General features: G+C 43.1%; 1 protein-coding gene and 1 pseudogene across 9 annotated transcripts in view; one reads left to right on the top strand and one right to left on the bottom strand.

The window, feature by feature from the left end:
• Positions 1-1,427: 1,427 nt before the first annotated feature.
• On the bottom strand, positions 1,428-2,534 carry LOC101600854 (annotated as a pseudogene).
• Positions 2,535-21,789: 19,255 nt separating this feature from the next.
• The window catches only part of Cnot1 (CCR4-NOT transcription complex subunit 1), a 133,159-nt gene continuing 129,428 nt past the window's right edge, over positions 21,790-25,520 (top strand). For 8 of the 9 annotated variants that reach the window (XM_045155569.1, XM_004663489.3, XM_045155574.1 and 5 more), the window contains exon 1: positions 22,320-22,461. The gene's annotated coding sequence lies outside the window, so the exon portion shown is untranslated. Of the gene's footprint in view, positions 21,988-22,319; positions 22,462-25,520 lie in introns of those variants that run through there. The other variant, XM_045155570.1, reaches the window with a different exon arrangement.

The raw sequence follows: 25,520 nt of genomic DNA on the forward strand, positions 1-25,520 counted from the left end.
TTTGCCCTTCAGTCCACTTACATTTATCAATTTTCATATGTTGAAATATGCCTGTGTCTCTGTGATGGAGCCTTCTTGGTCAGGGTGAATAATATTTTTGATATATTCTCATATTATATTTGCCAATATTTTGTTGAGATTTTTTGCATCTATGTTCATGAGGGAGACTGATCTATAATTTTCTTTTTTTCTTTTGTCTTCATTTGGTATCAGGGTGATGCCAACTTCGCAGAAGGAGTTTGGTAGAATTACTTCCTTTTCTATTTTATAGAAAAGTTTGAGAAGCATTGATGTTAGTTCTTCCTTGAAGACCTGATAAAATTCACCAGTGAATCCATCTGAGCCTGGACTTTTTTTAATTGGGAGATTTTTATATATAAGTGCCTAGATTTCCAGGCATGGTGGTGCATGCCTTTAATCCCAGCACTTGGGAGGCAGAGGTAGGAGAATCATCACAACTTCGAGACCTGAGACTACATAGTGAATTCCAGGTCAGCATGAGCTACAGTGAAACCCTACCTCAAAACCAAACAAAAAAAAAAAAATGCCTGATCTCTGTACTTGTAATCTCAGGATGGCCTCAAAATCACTGTGATCCTCCTATCTCTGCCTCCCAAGTGCTAGGATTAAATGCGTGTGCCCCCACACCTGGCTAATCATCTTGATTTAATTTTGGTAAGTTATATTAACCTAGGAAATCATCGATTTCCTTAGATTTTCAAACTTAATGGAGTATATGTTCTTCAACTATGTCCTTATGATTTTCTGAATTTCTTTGGTGTCTGTTGTAATGTTACCTTTTTCTTCTCTAATTTTATTGAGTTGGGTCTTTTTCTTTTAGTTAGATTTGCTAAGGGTTTATCAATTTTGTTTATCATTTCAATGAACCAACTCTTTGTTTCATTGATGCCTTGTATTTATTTATTTATTTTTTTTGTTTTGGTTTTTCGAGGTAGGGTCTCACTCTAGTCCAGGCTGATCTGGAATTCACTATGTAGTCTCAGAGTGGTCTTGAACTCATGGCGATCCTCTACCTCTACTTCCTGAGTGTTGGGATTAAAGGTGTGTGCCACCACACCCAGCTATTTTGTTATTTTCTGCTCTAATTTTTGTCACTTCTTCCCATCTACTGATTTTTGGTTTTCCTTGTTTTTCTTTTTCCAAGGTCTTAAGGTGAAGCATTAAGTTGTTTACTTGTGACCTTTCTAATTTCTTTTTTTCAAGCATTTAAAAAATATTTTATTTATTTGTTTATTGAGAGAGGGAAAGAGAATGAACATGATGCATGCACCACCTGTGCATCTGGCTTATGTGGGTACTGGGGAATTGAACCAAAGTCCTTTGGCTTTGAAAGCAAGCACCTTAACCGCTAAACCATCTCTCTAATTTCTTTTCTTTTTTTTTTTTTAAAGGGTTCCTTGTTTACTTTATATATATAAAATGTTAACAGTCTGAGTCAGTTGCTGCATCACCATTGCACAAAGGCTGGTTAGCTGCAGGTGTTCATCAGCGCCATCTGCTAGACACTTGTCAACTTCAGCAAGCTTTTCTGTAATAACAGACTTCTGTTCATCAGAAAGGTTTTCATTTTCCACAACTGCATCATGAAGTTGGTTAACAAGCTGTGTAGCTGCATGGCCTTCGTTGATTAAGCCCTTTACCACACCTTCTAGCTTGTTGAAAGAGCCACTCTGACATGCAATGAATATTCCATTAATGGTCTCAGCTGGTATTACCCCAGCAATGTCTGTGATTACTTTTTCCACAATCTCCTTTCCACCTGTTAATTGAGTGACACTTTGAAGAAATGTAATGGCTTTCCATAAGTCTCTTCCTGATACTTTAACAAGATAATCTATTCCCTCATCGCTAATTTTGACATTTTCCTTCTCCACAATGTCTAGTGGTCACTTCTGTTGAATTTTATCTGACAGAAGCTTGAAGTGAAATTTTGAACATCTAGAGGTCAGGGGTTCAATTATTCTACTGATGTAGTTACAGATAAGACAGAATCTGATTGTTTTGGAGTCTTTCTCTATGGCACATCTTAAAGCTGCCTGAGCAGCTAAGGTCATAGAATCTGCTTCATCCAGAATTACAAACTTAAAAGGAGGACATGGCTTCCCATCTGATCGACTTCCTGACACAGTTAACTGAGCAAAACTTTCCCCTTTTTCTCGAGCTACTTGTATTCCACATTCTGCAGATGCATTTACCTCAAGAACTCGGAATCAGAATACTTCGGGCCCGGAGTGTTCTCTAGCTGCTGCCAAAATAGTGGATGTTTTGCCAGTTCCGGGTGGCCCATAAAAAAAGAGATTGGGTAGATCAGCTCCTTCTTAAGACTTTAGCACTGCCACCACCTCTTCCTGCAAAGCAACTTCATCCACACATTTTGGTCTATATTTTTCCACCCATGGAACAGGTTTGATTTTCTTGTTCTCTCCGCGGCTTCCTGCACTAGCGGCTACTCTGCCATTCTTGGTTGTTGGTGGTTTGACACTGAGAGATGCACCTTTTAGAAATGCCTGCATGGTTATTTCCACACTCACCACTGTCCCCATAGCCGTTGAGGTTCCCATCACTTCTAATTTCTTAATATAGGCACTTAAAGCTAGAAATTTCTGTGGGAGAGGTGGTGGAAAGAATGTAAGAGCCAAAGGAAGGGTAGGACCCTTTACAACATGGTCCTCCAGACACAAAATGGCCTGTATACCCATGACCTCACAGTGCCTGACACTACCTACACAAGACCATCATAATAGGAGGAAAAGATCATGACATCAGAATAAAATAGAGACTTATTGAGAGGGAGAGGGTATATGATGGAGAGTGGAGTTTCAAAGGGGAAAGTAGGGGGAGGGAGGTAATTACCATGGGATATTGTTTACAATATGGAAGCTGTCAATTAAAAAAAAAAAGAAAGAAAGAAAAAGAAAATAAAAAGAAAAAAAAAAGCTACAAATTTCCCTTTTAGGACTACCTTCATTGTGTTCCAAAGGTTTTGGTATGTTATGTTATCATTATCATTTGATTCTATGAATTTTTTAATTTTTATTTTCTTTTTGATTTCTTCAATGACCTATTCATCACTCAGTGTACTGTTTAGTTTCCATGATTTTGTGTATGCTCTATAGTTTTTATTATTGTTGATTTGTAATTTAATCCTATTGTGATAAGATAGAATGCAAGGATTTTTAAAAATTTTCATGTATTTGTTAAGACTTGCTTTTCATCCCAATATTTGGTATTTTTAGAGAATGTTCCATGTGTTGGTGAAAAGAATGTGTATTCTGCATCACTTGGATGGAATGTATGTATGTATGGAATGTATGTATGGAATGTTCTATGTACATGTTCCATTTGTTCTATGACATCATTTAATCTAGATGTCTGTTTATTTTTTGCCTGGATGATCTCTCAGTTGATGAGAGTAGGACATTGAAGTCACCAACTATAGTTGTGCTTGGTGTTTTCTCTGATCTTGTCTTTTTAAAATATTTTTTAAATTTTTATTTATTTATTTGTTTGAGAGAGAGAGAATGGGTGCTCCAGGTCTCTAGCCACTGCAAACGAACCCCACATGCATGTGCCCCCTTGTGCGTCTGGCTTATGTGGGTCCTGGAGAATAGAACCGGAATCCTTTGGCTTTGCAGGCAAACATCTTAACCACTAAGCCATATCTCCAACCCCTGATCTTAAGTCTTATGTCTTAATAGTGTTTGATGAAATTGGGAGCACCCATGTTAGGTGAATATGTTTTTTTGTGTGTTTCTTGTATTATACCGTAGAGATTTTTGCATCTTGGGCTTATTTGATGCTTGGGTTTTCTAATTATCTACAGTACTCCTCGACATGTAAATCTGACATTATATATCTTCAGGGTAGGAGCTTAATTTACTCTTATATTACTCCTAGAATAACAGAAGAAGTGACCCTAGGTGTTAGGTTTGCCTGCTACACAGTATGCTAGTAAGCTGGGTGGAGCAAAATATAGGAAATTCTAAAATTCAACTGAGCAATATACACATTCAATCAAAACCACTGTGGATTATTTATGTAAGAGTGGGTATTAAAATAAACAAACAGTCTAACAAAGACAAAATCCCACACCCTTAATCCTGTCAACTGGAAGGTTGAGGTTTCTGGTCTATAAAGGGTTATAGGTCAGCCTGGGGCTGAGTGAGACCCTGCCCCCAAGAATGACAGAAGATGACCACAAAGGCACTATAAATCAGGAAGCAACAAAGGACAACCACAAAATACAGCTTATTTAAGAGTGGCAGCCGGGCATGGTGGGGCACACCTTTAATCCCAGCACTCAGGAGGCTGAGGTAAAAGGATTGCCATGAGTTCAAGGCCACCTTGAGACTACATAGTGAATTCTGGGTCAGCCTGAACTAGAGTGAGACCCTGCCTCGAAAAAAAAAAAAAAATTGGCAAAACTGGGCTGGAGAGATGGCTTAGCAGTTAAGGCACATGCCTGTGAAGCCTAAGGACCCAGGTTCAGTTCTCCAGGTCCCATGTAAACCAGATGCACATGGTGGCACATGTGTCTGGAGTTTGTTTGCAGTGACTAGAGGCCCTGGCATACCCATTCGCTTTCTCTCTCTCTCTGTCTCTAGTAAATAAATAAATCATTTTTTTAAAAAGACACTTAAATAAAAAAGAGAGAAATCTGGGCTGGAGAGATGGCTTAGCGGTTAAGCGCTTGCCTGTGAAGCCTAAGGACCCCGGTTCAAGGCTCGGTTCCCCAGGTCCCACGTTAGCAATAAATAAAAAATTTTTTAAAAAAAGAGAGAAATCTGGGTGTGGTGGCACACCCCTTTAATCCCAGCACTCGGGAGGTAGAGGTAGGAGGATCGCCATGAGTTTGAGGCCACCCTGAGACTACATAGTGAATTCCAGGTCAGTCTGGGCCAGAGTGAGACCCTGCCTCAAAAAACAAAACACACACACAAAAAAAAAAAGAAAGAAAGAAAGGGAGAGAGAGAGAGAGAGAGAGAGAGGAAGGGAGGGAGGGAGGGAGGGAGGGAGTTGCAAAGCTGACCATCATCAACTAAATCTAACATATAACCTGTCCTGAAATGGAAGGTGTGATTAGTGCTTCCAATGCAGGCCTATATGCTAGGCTTTGTGGCTGGTACTGACCCAGTGTAAGTAGGCCCTGTTACCTGTTTGTTTTTTTTTTTTTTTTTTTGAGGTGGGGTGTCTCACTCTAACGCAGGCTGACCTGGAATTCACTATGCAGTTTCAGGCTGGCCTTGAACTCACAGCAATCCTCCTACCTCTGCCTCCTGAGTGCTGGGATTAAAGGGGTTGCACCACAATACATGGCTCCCTGTTACCTTTTGGGATGGCTTTGGTCACACCTTTGCTGTGGGCCCACTTGTGTCCCTCTTTACTGCACTGCAGGCTTGGCTAGGATGGTTGGGTTGATAGGTCTGCTGTTCTGATCACCTTTGCTGGGTGCTGTGTAAAGGAGTTCCCTTCCCCAGGTCTCCAGTGGTTGTGGGTGCTGGGGGTTGGGGGAGGGGATGCTGTGTAGGGTGCGTGAAGTTGTACCGCAGCTGTGTCTCTGGTCCCCAGTTCTTCTTTCTCACTAGCTACTCAGCTGGTCCCTGCTGTATTCTTCAGGTTTTTAACTTTTTTTAATTGTATTTTTAAAAATATATTTTATTTATTTAGTTAGTTATTTAAGAAAGAGAGAGAGGCAGATAGAAATAAAGAGAGAAGGGGTGTACCAGGGCCTTTGGCCATTGCAAATGAACACCAGATGCATGCCCCCCCTTATGCATCTTGCTTACTTGGGCCCTGGGAAATCGAACCGGGGTCCTTAGGCTTTGCCATTTCATCAGCCCTCTTTTTTTTTTAATTAACAACTTCCATGATTGTAAACAATATCCCATGGTAATGCCCTCCCTCCCCCAACTTTCCCCTTTGAAACTCCATTTTCCATCATATACCTTATCCCTTTCATTCAGTCTCTCTTTGATTTTGATGTGATCTTTTCCTTCTATTATGATAATCTTATGTAGGTAGTGTCAGGCACTGTAAGGTCATGAATATTCAGGCCATTTTGTGTCTGGAAGAGTACATTATAAGGAGTCCTACCCTTCCTTTGGCTCTTACATTCTTTCCGCCACCTCTTCCGCAAAAGACCCTGAGCCTTGGAAGGTGTGATAGAGATATTGCAGTGCTGAGCACTCCTGTCACTTCTTCTCAGCACCATGATGACTTCTGAGTCATGCAAAGGTCACTGCCATCTGTAAAGAGAAGCTTCTCTATCAAAAGTGGGAGTGGCATTAATTATGGGTATGAACCTTAACAGAAGTGCTTACTGAGCACTTTGTTGGGCATAGTATATACATTTAGCCAGACAGCAGCAGACATTACAGCCCTAGGGCTCATAACTACCCCTGTTTGAGGTTTGCAGTATCAGGGATGTATTCCCAGTCAAATTAGAGGGCAGTTGGTTTCCATCATGACAGACGTGGCACTATTGCACCCATTGGCTCATTTGGCCTGGCTGGCCAAATATAAGGCTTGCAGTGTCCACTGTGGAGTATCTTCACTGGTGATTTCTCTCTCATTGAACTGCATGCAGGATGGCTTCTTCCAGCTTTCTGTCAGCTGATCTATATGGAACAGGTTATCAGCTCAGTTCCAGCAGGATTTCTCAGTGGCCTTGCAGCCCAAGTATGTGGAGTCTTCAGCAATAGTGTCTTACCATCTATTCCTGGTGGCAAACCAAGGGATTCTGCAATGGCCTGTAATGTTTTGGAGACATCAGCGGCCTCCCTGGCCAACAACTCACTGGAAGATATCCCATCCCTGGAACTGAGTGCTTCATTGTCCAAAAAAGTAGGTTTCCATATAATTTATTTATGTCCTCTTAGCTTTTGATTAGCCCTCCCTCCACCTTTCCTTTACTCAGTCTGTTCCCCTGACCTCACTTGGGCCTTTTCACCCCCATTAATCTATTCTTCTACTTATGTATATACAATACCAACCTATTGAGTACCCCCATCCCTTCCTTTCTCTTCCCTTATATCTCTTTTCTAGCTTACTGGGCTTTGCTACTGACTTTTCTTCCTACTAACACAGAAATTCAATCATCTGTAGCTAGGATGCACATATGAGAGAGAACATGCGATATTTGGTTTTCTGGGCCTGGGTTACCTCACTTAGCATAATCCTTTCCAGATCCATCCATTTTCCTGCAAATTTCATAACTTCATTTTCCTTTACTGCTTACTAGAACTCCATTGTATAAATGTGCCATATCTTCATTATCCACTCATCAGTTGAGGGACATCTAGGCTGGTTCCATTTCCCAGCTATTGTAAATTGAGTGGCAATAAATATGGTTAAGCAAGTATCTCTAAAGTAATGAGACAAGTCCTTAGGATATATACCTAGGAGTGCTATAGCTGGGTCATATGGTAGATCTATTTTTAGCTGTCTTAGGAACCTCCATAATGGCTGGACCAGATTGCATTCCCACCAACAGTGTAGAAGGGTTCCTCTTTTTCTGCATCCTGGCCAGCATTTATGGTCATTTAGAACATTTTTTAGATGCTTATATGCCATCTGTATTTCTTCTTTTGAGAACTCTCTATTTAGTTCCATAGCCCAGTTTTTTTCCAAATTTTTATTAACAACTTCCATGATTATAAATAATACCCCATGGTAATGCCCTTCCTCCCCCCACTTTCCCCTTTGAAACTCCATTCTCCATCATACCCCCTTCCCATCTCAATCAGTCTCTCTTTTAATTTTGATGTCATGATCTTTTCCTCCTCTTATGATGGTCTTGTGCAGGTAGTGTCAGGCACTATAAGGTCATGGATATCCAAGCCATTTTGTGTCTGGAGGGAGCACATTGTAAAGAGTCCTACCCTTCCTTTGGTTCTTACATTCTTTCCATCACCTCTTCCGCATTAGACCGGAGCCTTGGAAGGTGTGATAGAGATATTGCAGTACTGATCACTGCGGTCATTTCTTTCCATTACCATGATACCTTCTGAGTTGTCCCAAGGTCACTGCCATCTGAAAAGAGAACATTCTCTACCAAAAATGAGAGTAGCATTAATATAAGGGTATGAACATTAACAGACAGGCTTACTGGGCAGTTTGATAAGCATGATATATACATTTAGCCAGACAGCAGCAGACGTTACACCCCTAGGGCTCATGACTACCATTGTTTTAAATTTCCAGTATCAGGGATGTATTCCCTCCCATGGAGTTGGCCTACAGTCCAATTAGAGGGCAGTTGGTTTCCACCATGTTAGACATGCCACTATTGCACCCGTTGGCTCATTTGGCCTGGCTGGCCAAATATAAGGCTTGCAGTGTCCACTGTTGAGTATCTTCATTGGTGACATCTCTTTCTCCCCTTGAACTGCATGTAGAATGGCTTCCTCCAGCTTTCTGTCAGCTGGTCTACATGGAGGAGGTTATCAGCTCAGTTCCAGCAGGATTTCTCAGTGGCCTTGCAGCCCAAGTATGTGGAGTCTTCAGCCATAGGGTCTTACCATCTATTCCTGGTGGGAAACCAAGGGCCCTGGCAATGGCCTATGTTTTGGGCCATAGCCCATTTTGTAATTGGCTTGTTTGATATCTTATTATTTAATTTTTTGAGTCCTTGTAGATCCTAGCTATTAATCCTCTATCAGATGTACAGCTGGCAAAGATTTTTTCCCATGCTGTAGGTTGCCTCTTTCATAGTGTCCTTTGCTGTATAGAATCTTTGTACTTTCATGAGGTCCCAGCAGCTTAATCTGTGGTTTTATTGCCTTAGCATTGGGGTTAAATTCAGAAAGTCTTTGCCAAGACTAGTATGTTGAATGGTTTCCTCTACTTCTTCCTCTAGCAGTTTCAGGTCTGATATTGAGGTCTTTAATCCATTTGGACTTAATTCTTATGCATGAAGAAAGAGAGAAAAATCTATTTTCATCCTATAGATACAAATCCAGTTTTCCCAGCACAATTTGCTGAAGAGGCTTTTCTTCAATCAGTATTATTGGCATTTTTATTGAATATCAGGTGGCTATAGCTACCCGGACTTACATATGGATTCTCTATTCTGTTCCATTGATTTACATGTCTGCTTTTGTGCCAGTACCATGCTGTTTTTGTTACTATGGTTCTGTAGTATAGGTTAAAATCAGGTATTGTGGTACCACTAGCCTTATTTTTGTTGCTCAGTATTGTTTTAGACATTCCAGATTTACTGTGCTTCCAAATGAATTTTTGGATTGTTTTTTCTATTTCTGTGAAGAATGCCATTGGAATTTTGATGGGGATTGAATTAAATGAGTAAATTGCTTTTGGAGAGATTTCCATTTTTACAATATTGATACTTCTGATCGAAGAACAAGGGGTTTTTCCATTTCCTAGGATCTTCTGCAATTTCTCGCTTGAGTTTTTTAAAGTTTTCATTGTAGAGATCCTTCACTTCCTTGGTTAGGTTTATTACAAGGTACTTTTTTTTGATGCAATTGTGAATGGGAATCATTCTCTGATTTCATCCTCTGTGTGTTTGTTGTTAGCATATGTGGGAAGGCTACTGATTTCTGTGTATTTATTTTGTAATCTGCCACATGGGTATAGGTGTTTATTAGCTCTAATAGTTTGCTGGTAGTCTCTTTAGGTTCTTGTATGTATAGAATCATGTCATCTGTAAATAATGATAACCAGATCTCTTCTTTTCCAATTTGTATCCCTTTTATCTGTGTCTCTTGCCTTATTGCTATGGCTAAGACTTCCAGTACTATATTAAATAAAAGTGGGGACAGTGAACACCTTGTCTTGTTCCTGATTATGGTGGAAAAGCTTCCAGTTTTTCCCCACTTAGTTATATGTTGGCTTGTCATAAATAGCCTTTATTGGTGGAGGGAGGGCTAATCAAAATCTAAGAGGATATAAATAAATCATATGGAATCTTCCGTTTTTGGACAATGGAACACTCAGGAGCCATAGATTGTTGCTAGAATATTTTCGGTGCCAGGGATGGGATACCTTCCAGTGACTTGTTGGCCAGGGAGGTCCCTGATGCACCAAAAACATTATAGGCCTTTGCCAAGTCCCTTGGTTTCCCACCAGGAATAGATGGTAAGATCCTATTGATGAAGACTCCACATACTTGGGCTGCCAGGCCACTGAGAAATTCTGCTGGAACTGGGCTGATAACCTCCTCCATGTAGACCAGCTGACAGAAAGCTGGAAGAAGCCATTCTACATGCAGTTCAATGGGAGAAAGAGAAATCACCAGTGAAAATACTCAGCAGTGGACACTGCAGCCAGGCCAAATGAGCCAACGGGTGCAATAGTGCCACGTCTGTCATGATGGAAACCAACTGCCCTCTAATTGGACTGGAGGCCTGCTCCATGGGAAGGGAATACATCCCTGATACTGAAAACTTAAAACAGAGGTAGTCATGTAGCCCTAGGGGTATAATGTCTGCTGATTCCTGGATAAATGTATATACTATGCTTATCAAACTGCCCAGTAAGCACTTCTCTTAATATTCATACCCTTATATTAATGCTACTCTCACTTTTGGTAGAGAATCTTCTCTTTTCAGATGGCAGTGACCTTGGGATGACTCAGAAGGTATTATGGTGCTGGAAAGAAGTGACTGGAATACTGAGTAATAACATCTCTATCACACCTTCCAAGGCTCAGGGTCTAATGCAAAAGAAGTGGTGGAAAGAATGTAAGAGCCAAAGGAAGGGTAGGACTGCTTACAACGTGCTCTCTCCAGACATAAAATGACCTGGATATCCATGACCTCACAGGAAGAAAAGATCATGACATCAAAATAAAAGAGAGACTGATTGAGATGGGGAGGGGATATGATGGAGAATGGAGTTTCAAAGGGGAAAGTGGGGGGAGGGAGAGTATTAGCATGGGACATTTTTTATAATCATGGAAGATGTTAATAAAAATTGAGAAAAAAGTCAAATAAATAAATAGCCTTTATTATATTGAGATATGTTCCTTTTATTCCTCGTCTGTATAGGACTTTTATCATGAAGGAATATTTGATTTTGTCAAATGCTTTTTCTGCACCTGAGATGATCATGTGATTTTTGTCCTTCAATCCATTTATATAATATATTAATTTACCAATTTGCATATGTTGAATCATCCCTGCATCTCTGAGATAAAGCCTGCTTGGTTGGGGTGAATGATCTTTCTGATATATTCTTGTATTCTGTTTGTCAATGTTTTGTTGAGAACTTTTGCATTTATGTTCATGAGGGAGATTGGTCTGTAATTTTCTTTTTTTGTTCTATCTTTGCCTGGTTTTGGTATCAGGGTGATGCTGGCTTCACAGAAGGAGTTTGGTAGGATTCCTTCTTGTTCTATTTTGTGGAAAAGCTTGAGAAGCAATGGTGTTAGTTCTTCCCTGAAGGTCTGGTAAAATTCAGCAGTGAATCCATCTGGGCCTGGACTTTTTTTATTTGGGAGATTTTTGATAACTGCTTGGATCTCCATATTTGTGATATGTCTAATTTAAGTGATCAATCTCATCTTGATTTAATTTAGGTAGGTCATATAAATCAAGGAAATCATCCATTGCTTTCAGATTTTCATACTTAGTACAGTATGTTTTATTATGTCCCCATGATTTTTTAATTTCTTCCAGTATCTGTTGCGATGCTGCCTTTCTCATCTCTAATTTTATTAATTTGTGTCTCTTCTCTTTTTCTTTTGGTCAGATTTGCTAAGTGTTTATCAATCTTGTTTCTCCTTTCAAAGAACCAACTCTTTGTTTCATTGATTCTTTGGATTTTTTTTGTTTCTATTTCATTAATTTCTGCCCTAATCTTTATTATTTCTTCCCATCTACTGGTTTTCAGTTTGCCTTGTTCTTCTTTTTCCAAGGCTTTAAGGTGAAGCATTAGGTCATTTACTCAAGACCTTTCTGATTTCTTAATATAGGCACTTAAAGCTGTAAAGTTCCCTCTTATGACTGCCTTCATTGTGTCCCAAAAGTTTTGGTATGTTGTTATCTCATTATCATTTGACTCTGAATCTTTTGATTTCCTTCTTGATTTCTTCATTGACACATTCATCATTTATAGGGTATTGTTGAGTTTCCATGATTTTGTGTATGCTCGATAGCTTTTCTTGCTATTGATTTGTTGTTTAATCTCATTGTGATCAGACAGAATGCAAGGAATTATTTCAATTTTCCTGTATTTGTTAAGATCTGCTTTGTGTCCTAATATATGGTCTACTTTAAAGAATGTTCCATGTCCTGCTGAAAAGAATGTATATTCTGCAGCATTGGGATGAGCTGTCCTGTATATATCTGTTAGGTTATGACCTCCTTTAATCCAGATGGCTCTCTATTTATTTTTTGCTGGGATGACCTGTCAATTGATGAGGGTGGGGTGTTGAAGTCACCCACTACAACTGTGTTTGGTGTCACCTGTGACCTTAGTTCTAATAGTGTTTGTTTGGTGAAGTTGGGAGCCCCTACATTAGATGCATATATGTTTAGGATTGTAATGTCCTCCTATTGCAGTGTGCCTTTAATCAATATAAAGTGACCTTCCTTATCTTTCGTAACTAATGTTGGATTGAAGTCTACCTTGTCAGATATTAGGATAGCAATCCCTGCTTGTTTTCTAGGCCCTTTTGCTTGAAACACTGTTTTCCAACCTTTCACCCTAAGAGAGTGTCCATCCTTTGTAGAAAGCTGAGTTTCTTGGAGGCAACAAATTTAAGGATCCTGCTGTTTAACCCATTCTGCAAACCTATGTCTTCTGATTGGGGCATTGAGGCTATTGATATTAAGAGAGATTATTGAAAGGAGTGTGTGTATTTTTTGTCATTTTTTTTGGTAGTTCTTCCAGTTTTACCTTTGCTCTCTTATATTAACGAGTATTTGAGTATCATTTGTTTTTTTTCCAGGCTCCTAATATTTGTGCTTTTCTTTCTCTTCAGCATGGAGGATTCTTTCAATTATTTTCTGTAGAGCTGGTTCTGTCTTCAAATATTCTTTTAGCCTTTGTTTGTTGTGGAATGTCCTTATTTCTCTGTTTATTTGGATGGATTGTAGGATAAAGTAACCTTGGTTGAGAGTTGTTATCTTTCAGAACTTGGAATACCTCATTCCAAGCCCTTCTGGCTTTTAAAGTTTGTGTTGAGTAATCTGCGGTGATCCTAGTTGGCTTGCCTTTGTAGGTAACTTGATTTTTCTAACTACTTTCAATATATTTTCTTTGGTTTGTATGTTTGGTAGTTTAATTATATATGGCAAGGAGAGATTTTTTCCAGGTTTTGTCTCATTGGTGTTCTAAAGGATTCTTGTATCTGCACTGGCACCTCTTTCCCAATTTGGAGAGTTTTTCTTCTATGGTTTTGTTGAAAATGCCTACTGTGCTTTTGGAGTGAAATTCTTCTCCTTCTACTATGCCCTGAATTCTTATGTTTGATCCTTTCATAGTGTCCCGAATATCTTGAAATTCCCATTCATACTTTCCTATTAGTTTGTCTTTCTCTTTGTTGGACTGTATTAGATCTGCCACCTGGTCTTCTAGTTTAGATATTCTGTCCTCTCCTTTATCGGTTCTACTGGTGAGATTTTCTACAGAGTTTTTTTTATTTCATTGACTGTGTTCTTCATTGCTAGTAATTCTGACTGTTTTTTTAAATTTCTGTTTCCTTATTTATGTCTTGTATTGACCTCTTTATTTCATTAAATTGGTTTTCTATGTCTTCTTTGCTTCCTTTGATACCTCTTTTATTCCTTTGAGTTCTTTTTTGAGTTCTTTGAGCATATTTATAATCATTCTTTTGAAATCTTTCTTAGGCATTTCCTCTAACTCATTTTCACTGGAGGTCATTTCTGATGCATTAATACTTTTTGGTGGATTTATATTGCCTTGATTTTTGGTGTTTCTTGTGTTATAATGTACATATTTTTGCACCTTGTATTAATCTAATGCTGGGATTTTCTAGTTAGCTGTAGTATAATTAGATGTATCAATCAATCTGATGCTATATATCTTCAGGGTAGGAGCTTAAGGTGCTAGGGCTGGCTCTTAAGACTCTCAGAGTATCTACACAAGTGACCCTAGGTGTTGGGTTTGCCTGTTATGAGAGTATTCAAGTAGGCTGAGTGGAACAAAATAAAATACAGGCAGATTCTAAAATTTAACTAAACAATGTACACATTCAATGAAAAACAGCACAGGGTATTTGCAAGAGTAGGTATTATGACAACCAGATCCTCTAACAAAGTCACAGTCCCTTAGGGTGTGTGTTGCCCTACACCCTTAATCCTGTGAACTGGACGGTTAAGATTTCTGGTCTTTTGAAGGTTCCAACTCAGCTTGTGACTAGGTGAGACCCTTCCCTAATGTACAACAGAAGAGGAAACAAAGCCAATATAAATAAGGAAGCAACCAATAACAAGCCCAAAATATAGCTTATTTAAGAATGGCAAATCGGGCTGGAGAGATGGCTTAGCGGTTAAGTGCTTGCCTGTGAAGCCTAAGGACCCCAATTCGAGGCTCGGTTCCCCAGGTCCCATGTTAGCCAGATGCACAAGGGGGCGCATGCGTCTGGAGTTTGTTTGCAGAGGCTGGAAGCCCTGGCGCGCCCGTTCTCTTTCTCTCCCTCTGTCTTTCTCTCTGTGTCTGTCGCTCTCAAAAAAATATAATAAAAATAATTAAAAAAAAAAAAAGAATGGCAAATCGGCCGGGTGTGGTGGCGCATGCCTTTAATCCCAAGCATTCCGGAGGCAGAGATAGGAGGATCACCGTGAGTTCAAGGCCACCCTGAGACTACAGAGTTAATTCCAGGTCAGCCTGGACCAGAGTGAGACCCTACCTCGAAAAACCAAAAAAAAAGAATGGCAAATTCGACCATCCATCAGATTTAACATAAAATTTATCCCAATATGGAAGGTGCAATTAGCACTTCTGGTTCAGACCTATATACCAGGCTTATCTGGCAGGTACTTACCTGGTTTAATCCCAGTTACCTTTTGGGATGATTTTGGTCTCCATTATGCTGTGCTCCTACTTGGGTCCCTCTTTGGTGCACTGTAGGTTCAAGTAGGCTGGCTGGGTTGTTGGATAGCTGCTGTGGTCACCGGTGGTGGGTGCTGTGATCTCACTTCCCCAGGTCTCTAGTGCTTGCTGGCACTGGCGGTGAGGGAGGGGAAGCTGTGGATGGTGGCTCTAGTTCTCCTGCTGGTCAAAGTGATCCTCTACCTCATGATCTGCTCCTCTGTTGGTCTCTGCAATCTTACCTTCATGTTTCTTGAGTTTGTGAGGAGCTCTGAAGTGAGTGGGAACTCCCCTCACCTGGCTTTTCCTGTAGCTCAAGCAGCTGTGGCCCCGCGGAGCTGGTGCCGCTGGAGCCGCTTCTGCCTGCCTGTGTGGGCTCTGGATGCTCTGGATCTCACCTACTTCTCTGCTGCCGTTGGTTATTTCTTATACACCCCACTTTTTAGTAGAAGAGTGTATTTTGCTGGGGTTTTTTTGAGGGGGGCTTTTTCTCTACAGGCTGCTTTGGTGTGGTTCCTATGCCGCCATCTTAACCGGATAGTTGACTTTTTGAAGAGGCTGGTGTAATGGAAAATCCCTCCCCCTGGCTTCTGCTGCTCAGGCAGGTGGCTGCCATGCTGCTTCTCCTCAGGCAGACCAGAAAACCAAAAAAAAAAAAAAAAAGATATTTTTATTTATTTTATTTGAGAGAGAGAATGTGTGTATGGATGGGTGCACCAGGGCCTCTTGCCTCTACAGACTCCAGATGCATGCACCACTTTGCATGGCTGCCTTTATGTAGGTACTATGTAGTTGAGCCTGGACCTGTAGACATTGCAAGCAAGCATTTTGTTTTTTGGTGGTTTTTTTTTTTTTTTTTTGATTTTTTTCAATGTAGGGTCTCACTCTATCCCAGGCTGACCTGGAATTCACTGTGGAGTCTCAGGGTGGCCTCAAACTCATGGCGATCCTCCTACCTCTACCTCCCACGTGCTGAAATTAGAGGTGTGCCCCACCACGCCAGGCTTGCAAGCAAGCATTTTTAACCACTGAGTCATTCCCCCAGACCCAATATGTTATTTATTTATTTTGATTTTTTGAGGTAGAGTCTTGCTCTAATCCAGGCTGACCTGGAATTCACTTTGTAGTCTCAGGCTGGCCTTGAACTCACAGTGATCCTCCTACTTCTGCCTCCCATATGCTGGAATAAAAGGTGCATGCCCCCATGACAGACTCAACTTTATTTACTTTTAATTTTATTTGACATTCCTTTTTTTTTTTGAGGTGCTGGAGATTTAACCCGGTGCCTCATTAATGCTAGGTAAATTCTCTACCACTGAGCTATATCTCAACCTGAAATACCATTTTGTGTGTGTGTGGGTGTGTGTTCATGTGTGTGAATACAGATGCACACATGTCATGGCATGTATGAGGAGGTCAGAGAACAACTTCCAGGTTGGTCCTTGCCTTCCACTTTGTTTGAGGCAGTTTCTCTGTTCACTTGCTCCATGTAGAAGCTAGCTAGCCTGTGAACTTCCAGCAGATTCTCCTGTCTACACATCCCATCTCATTGGAGGCTTGCTGGGATTGCAGAGACCTGCTGCAGTGTCCATCTTTAGGTAGGTTCTGGGGATCCAAACTCAGATACTCATGCTTGTGTAGCAAGTGTGTTATCCACTGAGCCATTTCCTCAGTCCTTGAATATCATTTTAAAAAAAATATCTAATTAAGCCGGGCTTGGTGGTGCATGTCTTTAATCCCAGCACTCGGGAAGCAGAGTGGGAGGATCGCTGAGAGTTCGAGGCCACCCTGAGACTACATAGTGAATTCCAGGTCAGCCTGAGCTAGAGACCCTACCTCAGAAAAAAAGAATCTAATAAATAAATCTTTTAGAGAGAGAGAGAGAGATTGGATGGGCACACCAGAGCCTCTAGCACTGCAAATGAACGATTTGTGTGCCACCTTGTGCATCTGGCTTACACGGGTCCTGGGGAATTGAAGCTGGGTCCTTTGGCTTTGCAGGCAAGCACCTTAACTGCTAAGCCATTTTTCCAGCCCTCTATTCACTTTGTAGTCGCAGGGTGGCATTGAACTCACAGCGATCTTCCTACCTCTGTCTCCCTAGTGCTGAGGTTAAAGGAATGCACCACCACACCCAACTCAGTTCTCTCTTTTGTCTCTCCCTCTGTCTCTCTGTATGTCTCTTTCTCTCTCTCTAAAATAAAAAAGAAGAAAAGATCAAAAATTCCAGAGCCAGCTAGGCATGGTGGTGTATGCCTTTAATCCCAGCAGAGATAGGATCGCCGAGTTTCAGGTTAGCCTGATAATACATAGTGAATTCCAGGTCAGCCTGGGCTAGAGTAAAACCCTACCTTGAAAAAAAAAATGGCTGGAGAGATGGTCAGCAGCTAAATTTGCCTGCAAATCCCAATGACCCAAGTTCAGTTCTCCAGTACCCAGTAAAGCCAGACACAGTGATGCATGCATCTGGAGTTTGTTTGCAGCATCTGGAGGCCCTGGGGGGCTCATTCTCTCTCTTTCTCTTATCTCTATTTCTCTGCTTGTAAATAAACAAATTAAAAAGAAAAACAAAAACAAAAAAAAGTTAAAATTTGCCAGGCATGGTGGCATATGCCTTAATTCCAGTACTCGGGAAGGCAGAGGGAAGAGGATCACTATGAGTTCAAGGCCAGCCTAGGACTACAGAGTGAGTTCCAGGTCAACTTCAGTCAGATTGAGACCCTTCCTCAAAAAAGCCAAGAAACAACAACAACAACAAAATAAAAGAGCTGGGCTTGGTGGGTACATGCCTTTTAATCCCAGCGCTCAGGAGGCAGAGGTAGGACAATTGCCATGAGTTCAAGACCACCCTGAGACTACATAGTGAATTCCAGGTCAGCCTGGGCTAGAGCAAGACCCTACCTACCTCAAAAAGCCAAAAAAGGTTAAAATTCCTACATGTCTTAGATAAAACTGTTTGCTAAGGACAAAAATCTAAGAATTTGGATATAGACTCATCTGGAAAACAAACACAGAGTAATATTTTCTCCTCTGCTTCTGTATTTTTTTTTTTTGTTGTTGTTTGTTTGTTTTTTGTTTTTCAAGGTAGGGTCTCACTCTAGCCTATGCTGACCTGGAAATCTCAGGTTGGCCTTAAACTCATGGTGATGCTCCTACCTCTGCCTCCCCTATGCTGAGATTAAAGGTGTGTGCCACCATGCCAGGCACTTCCTCTTTTCTTTTTTGTTTTTTGTTTTTCGAGGTAGGGTTTCACTCTAATCCAGACTGACCTGGAATTCACTATGTAATCTCAGGCTGGCCTTGAACTCATGATGATCCTCCTACCTCTGCCTCCCTAGTGCTGGGATTGAAGGCATGCGCCAACACACCAAGCTTACTAAATTTGTTTCTTCTTCTTCTTCTTCTTCCTTTTTTTTTTTTTTAAGCTAGGCATGGTGGCACTTGGAAGGCAGAGACAGGAAGATTAGGAGTACAAAGCCAGTCTTGACCACATAACCTGAACCACATGAAACCCTGTCTCAGAAACACACTCAGCACTCAGGAGGCAGAGGTAGGACTGCTGTGAGTTCGAGGCCAGCCTGAGTCTACAGAATGAGTTCAAGGTCAGGTTGGATTTGAGTGAGACACTACCTTGAAACAAACAAACAAAACAAAACAAAATAAACAAACAAACAAAAATCCAATGTCAGGCATGGTGGCGCACACCTTTAAACCCAGTACTTGGGAGGCAGAGGTGGGAGGATTACTATGAGTTTGTGGCCAGCCTGAGACTACATAGTGAATTCCAGATCATCCTGGACCCTACCTTGGAAAACTAACAACAACAAAAAAAAAACCATAGACACAAACAATTGAACAAAGCCCAACAATTAATCAAGTTTCAGTTCGTTGTTTGTTAGCAAGAGTGCTACACAAGCCTCGATTTCATGATATGTACAATGAGGTAAATAAATCAGCCTCCACCTCACCAGATCCCAAAGTGCAGATGAGAGTAAATAAACTAGTATTTCCCCCCCCACCCCCGGGAGATAGGGTCTCACTCTAGCCCAGGCTGACCTGGACCTGGAATTCTCTCTGTAGTCTCAGGTTAGCCTGGGACTCAAAGCAATCCTCCTACCTTAGTCTCCAGAGTGCTGGAATGAAAGGCATGCACTACCATGCCCCATACCACTGAAGTAGTGCTTTAACAATATGTTGGTTGATTAAAAACAAGAAAAACAGGGCTAGGGATGGAACTTAGTGCTAAAGATCTTGCCTAACATGTTTGACACCCTGCCAAAACTGCGAAATTAAAAAACAAACTTGGCATGGTGCCTGGTGCCTGTTATCCTACACGTGCAGGTGTGTTTGGGTGTGCATGTGTGCTCAGGTTCATGTGCACATATGAGAGTGCATGTGGTGGCCAGGAACATCATCCACTTACTTTGAGATAGGGTCTTTCATTAGAATGGTACTGGTTAGGATAGACTAGCTGGCCTACAAGCCCCCAGGATCCTCATGTCTCCAACTTCCCAGCACTGGGATTGCAGGCACACGTCACCATGCCCAGTATTTTATACAGTGCTGGAAACTGAATTCAACTCTACTGACTAAGCCATCACCCCACCCTCTGAGTTTTGTAAAATTCATTTAGACCTGGAATACTTTGGTAATTGGGGCAGGAAAGACTGGAAGAAGGCTGAGGAAAGGGGCCAAGTGAGTAATCAACAACTGGCTAAAATGCCTTGTTTCTAAATATACTTGAACCCTTACACTTGTAATTGCCAAGCGAAAAGGTGACTCAGTGAATTCCTTATGATGGTCCTTAATAAAATACTTTGCCTGGGCACGACTTTCAACTACGTCTTTCAGTAAAATGAAAAGCACACTATGGAATTTCCACCATCCCTTCCAGCTTGTAAACATTCTGAGTCTCTCAGCTTTCTAGTAAGGATAGGAACCACCTACCCTTGACACATAGTCTAAGGACTCCAGGTTACTGTGCAATTTTTTTGTTTGTTTGTTTGTTTGTTTTCAAAGTAGGGTCTCAGTCTAGCCTAGGCTGACCTGGAATTCACTATGTAGTCTCAGGGTGGCCTCGAACTCAGGGCACTCCTCCTACCTCTACCTCTTAGTGCTGGGATTAAAGGCATGTGCCACCATGCCCGGCTGTAACTCCCTTTTTTTCCCTCCCAACTTTTCTCTCTTTCTGTGTGTCTTTCTTCTTTCCTTCCTTCCTTTCTTCCTTCCATCTTTCTTTTTTCTTTTTTTATATTTCATTTTTATTTATTTAGTTATTGACAGAGAGAAAGAGGCAGAGGGAGAGAGAGAGAGATAGCGAGAAAGAGAATGGGCATGCCAGGCCTCCAGCCACTGCAAACAAACTCCAGACACATGCGCCACCCTGTGCATCTGGCTTACATGGGTCCTGGGGAATTGAACCTGGGTCCTTTGGCTTTGCAGCCAAGTGCCTTAACTGCTAAGCCATCCCTCCAGCCCTTTCTTTCTTTCTTTTTTTGGTTTTTCGAGGCGAGGTCTCACTCTAGTCCAGGCTGACCTGGAATTCACTATGGAGTCTCAGGGTGGCCCTCCTACCTCTGCCTCCCCAGTGCTGGGATTAAAGGCATGGGCCACCACGCCCGGTTTCCTTTCCTCCCTCCCTCCTCCCTCTCTCCCTCCCTTCCTTCTTACCTCCTTCCCTCCCTTTCTTTCAAAGATAGAGCCTCACTCTAGCCCAGGCTGATCTGAAACTCACTCTGTAGTTCCAGGATAGCTTCAAACTCACAGCGATCCTCCTACCTCTGCCTCCCAAGTGCTGGGATTAAAGGTGTTTTTAGAGGTCTATGGTTGAGGGTAAAACAGAGCTAACATTAGATAGCTGACTTCTATGACTCTCCCTCTGCCTCTCACATTGGCAAGATCCCTCTATGCAACCCAGGCTGGCATGGAACTATTCATTCTCAGCCTTCTGAGTGCTGGGATAAGATATGTACTACCATATCCATCTTCCTTTTCTTCTTAAAAAGGAGGGTATGTTACACAAATTAAACATGAACATGTGCATGTAAAAAGTTCTAATAGGCCTGTTGTGGGGTTCACATCAGCACTCTGGAGGCCGAGGCAGGAGGATCATCCGAGCTCGAGGCCACCTTAGGTTATAAAGTGAGACCTTGTCTCAAGTAAACAGGAAAAAAAAAATAAATCTTATGAGCTAATACACCATACGTAAATTAGCACACTATATCTTTCATTGAAGCAAAGTCAACCTTGGGCTTAAGCCAAGTTTCTACTTCTCTGCTGAGTGTCTCCCCCACCCCTTTTTTTTTGTTTTTTCAAGGTAGGTTTTCACTCTACATGTTGACGTGGAATTCACTAGGTAGTCTCACGGTGGCCTTTAACTCATGGTGATCCTTCTTCTGCCTCCCGAGTGCTGGGATTAAAGGTGTGCGCCACCACGCCCGGATTTAGTCTTTAATGCATTCATTAATTAGTTAATTAATTTATTTTGTATCTCTTTTTCAATAGAAGAAAAAACTTACCTTGATCCATAGGAAGGACTAGGTAGGTGCCTGGAAGACTACATTTCCCAGGATGCACTGCTCTTCCAGGGAGCAAACAGCAATGAAAGATAACGCGTTACTTCTGCGACAGGAGTAGGCGGGGTTCGCGACTACATATCCCAGGATGCTAAGAACCTCCACTTGAACCTGTGCCTGGCTGCTGGCGGCCAGGGGTGGCTGGTGTTTTGCTAAAGGAATCCGTGGGGAGGGGACTGTTTGCATCGGAAACTCGCTCATTCTCCAGGACCGTGTTATTCCGAAAGACGAAAGAAAGTAGAGGAGGGCTGCTTGACTCTTAACTAAAAGTAGTTCCCGCACAGGATGGCAAGGCGCTGCGGACTCCCTTTTGTATTTATTGTTTCTCGGAGGGAATGACCGGCCTCCACTGATCGAAGACCTCCAGGGCCAGGTGGGACGTCGGCAGAGCCCCAAATTGAAGTTATCACCCTGTACCAATTGGCCCTCACGCCATGCGCAGGCGCCAGGGCTCAAGTCCCTTGGGGCTGGTGAGCGGCAATTGGCCTAAACCTGCGAAGTAGGAGTCCGGATTGGTAGTTGCTAGCAGGAGCCTGGTTTCTTCCTTGACTTCTGCAAGTGATAGCGTGTGATTGGTTTAAATCCGCGGGTACCGGTCGGTGATTGGGCGGGAGTTGCGGGCGGGGCGCGGTCATTGGCTGGTGCCCTGGACCGTCCTTCCTCCCCGGCGGGCAGCGAATGATGAAATGGGAACGGGGAGGGGAAAGGCCGCGACGTGAGCGCGCGACCTCCGGCGCCATTTTGTCGAGAAACAAGCGGAGTTAACCGAAGAGGGGGGTCGAGGAGAGCCGGAGTGAGGACCCAGGAGTTTCCTGTGTCCAGCGCCGCCGGAGCCGCGCGAAGTGAGGTGGGCTGGGGTCAGGAGCGGGGCCAGCTGGCGGTGTCAGCCTCGGGACGCGAGTGCGAGAAGGATGCGGACGATAGACCCGGGGCCATTGGAAGCGTTTCCCGGAGCTCCGGGGGAAGAGAACGAGGGGGACGGAGACGCGGAGCGAGGCGGGAAGAGGGTGGCCTCCGTCCCCCACCCCCACCCCGCGGCTCGCGGAGGCTTCGCCGGTCGAAGCGCTCCTGGAAGCGGGGCTCAGGGCGCGGGTGAGCGCCGGGCTGCTGCCCGGCCGCGGCCTTGGAGGCTCGCAGGACGGCGGGAGCGGCGGTTCGCGGCCCCGGGCCTCGCTCCGCGCGGGCTGCACCCTCCGCCGCGCACGAGATCCCCAACTGCTGCGGCCGGCGGGCATCGGCTGCCGAGGCCTCGGTCCTCGGGGCCGGGCGGGGGCACCGGGCTCGGAGTTGTTGCCGACTCCCGCCCCCCGCGGGTCCCGAGGACCAACTCTGTGCCCTGCCTCTGGCCCCAGCACGTTGTCAGGTCCCCCAGGTTCGGGTGGCTGGCGGTGGGAGGGGCGGGCGGGAGCGGGCACTTCCGTGTTACTTGTGGCCACAGGTTTTTGTTCCACTCGCGCGCCCTGCCGCTCACACACTCTTCCAAGTCGGTCCCCACCCACTCAGCCTGGTGTCTGTGCGTCGGTGGTGGCTCTGTCCCCCTCCCAGGGGAAGTGTTCCTCACCCCCACCCCAAAGTGGGCTGAGCACTCGCAGGCCTCCAGGCTGGTGGGAGGTTGGCCCAAACAAATAATAGCTCAAGGCTGTGCCACCCGCTCTGCAGAATTCTCCCACCTGTGCTCTCAGGTATTAACCTGCAGGTTTGTGCTTTGTCCCTTTATTATTATTATTCTCCCCTCCCCCAAACAATTGGTGACTGTTGAAAAGTGTTGAACAAGTAAGAAAACTTTCGTCTTGAAGTCACCCAATCAAATGTCAAGCGCGCACACACCCCTTTATTGGGATTCTAGGCCCTCACCCATGTTAGGCAAACCCAGTACCACACCCCCTGCCCCAAGATGTCACATAACTTAGTTATCTAGTAAAATACCCATATTTTTTCCCGCTTCAGAACTGAATAACTGTACTTAAACCATATTCCGCTGCAATTCAATAGCCTGTGACCACATGACGATTTTGTTTTGTTTTCACAGAGTCAATGAGTAAATAATAATACTCCTTGAAAAAATACCAAGCATTTCTCTCATGGCCTCCCCTTTGAAAAAAAATAGGATACATGGGTGAAAATGGCATATGGCAAGTAAAGATGTAGGGGAACAGTTTAAGGGTGCTTTGGGATACTACAAATTGTTACTGGGTCTGCAAAGAAAATGGTTTGGTTGTACCTGGACTTTTAGATGGCTGACTCTGTTTTTAGCTGAAGGTGTGTGTTGCTAAAGCTTGGGGGTCAGGGGGACTTGTTTGGAGATTTGGTCCTTTTCACCTACTGTGGGTCCTAAGTTTTTCAGTGGAAATAAATCTAGAAATGCACAAAAGCCTGACCTTTAGCCGGGTGTGGGGGCAAAGGCCTGTAATCACAACACTGGAGGCAGAGGCAGGAGGATTATGGCAAGTTTAAAGCAAATTTAAAGAGTCTGTCCCAAAAAAAGTAAAAACAAACTAGGGGGCTGTAGAGATAGCTCAGCAGTTAAGGTGCTTCCCTGCAGTGCCTAACCACGTGGGTTCTATTCCCAAGTACCCATGTAGACCCAAATGCACAAACTGGTGCATGCATCTGGAGTTCATTTCCAGTGGCCTGAGGCCCCGGCACACACATTCTCCCAACCCACCTTGCAAATAAATAAGTAAAACACCGTACCTGAAAGTGTTTTTGTTTTGAGAAAGGGTCTTGCTACTCAGCCTGAAACTTGAGGGAGTACTGTGGCAGCTTTCCTAGTGGTCGTGTTACAGGTTGGGTTATAGGAATTGGTCACCACAGCTGCCCTGTTAGGTTTCTTGAGTTAACATGTAGTAGTCTGCCATTTTGAAATTCCTTGTTTTGTGGTGAGTGTGAGAGGAGAGAGGTGGAGAGGGAGGGAAGAAGGGAGAGACCGAGACAGGGCCTTAAACATAACCAAACACTCTAACCACAGAGCTATACCATACTTATCCTTTTTTAAAAAAAAATTATTATTTAAGAGAGAAATTGGCAGATAGAATGGGCATGCCAGGGCCTCTACCCACTGCAGGTGAACTCCAGACTCATGTACCTCTTTGTGCATCTGGCTTTACATGGATACTGAGGAATCAAACGTGCGTCCTCAGGCTTCTCAGGCTTCTCAGGCAGGTGCTGTAACCACTGGGCCAGCACTTTAGCACCCCTCCTCTTTTTTTTTTTTTTTTTTTTTTTAATTTGAGTCAAGGTTTCACCAGGAAGCCAAACTAGCCTTAGACTCTGCTTTTCTCCTTAGCCTAAGTGTTGGAATTCGCAGTGTGTGCCACCACTTTCAACCTGGTATATTCTTTTATAAAAGAACAAGACTTTTTTTTTGTTTGTTTGTTTTTTGAGGTAGGGTCTCACTCTGGTCCAGGCTGACCTGGAATTCACTATGTAGTCTCAGGATGGCCTTGAACTCATGGTGATCCTCCTACCTCTGCCTCCTGAGTGCTGGGATTAAAGGTGTGCGCCACCACAACTGGCTTAAGAACAAGACTTTTAAGACATACCAAAGTATTAGCTGAAACACTTTTTTGAGGTAGGATCTCGCTGACCTGAAATTCACTCTGTAGCTCCAGGCTGGCTATCCCCAAACCCCCAACCTCTTGTCTCCTGAGTGCTTGTGCCAAAGGTGTGTGCTACCACACCTGGCTTGAAACACTTCTTAAATGATCTTCTGAGTAAACTAAACTTTCTTTTGGAAAGTTTCAAAGGGATATCCCAGTGAGATTTTGGGGAGGGGATGCAGGACATGGAACCTGGGGTCTTGGACATGTCAGTCAGGTGATTACCACTACATTAGACCAATAGTTCTCTCAGTACGGTTCCAATATTTCACATACAGAAAGTCCAGCAAATCTGTTCTGTGTGCCC

The sequence above is a fragment of the Jaculus jaculus genome, chromosome 1 (assembly GCF_020740685.1).
Source record: "Jaculus jaculus isolate mJacJac1 chromosome 1, mJacJac1.mat.Y.cur, whole genome shotgun sequence".
In the NCBI taxonomy this organism is placed as follows: Eukaryota; Metazoa; Chordata; class Mammalia; order Rodentia; family Dipodidae; genus Jaculus; species Jaculus jaculus.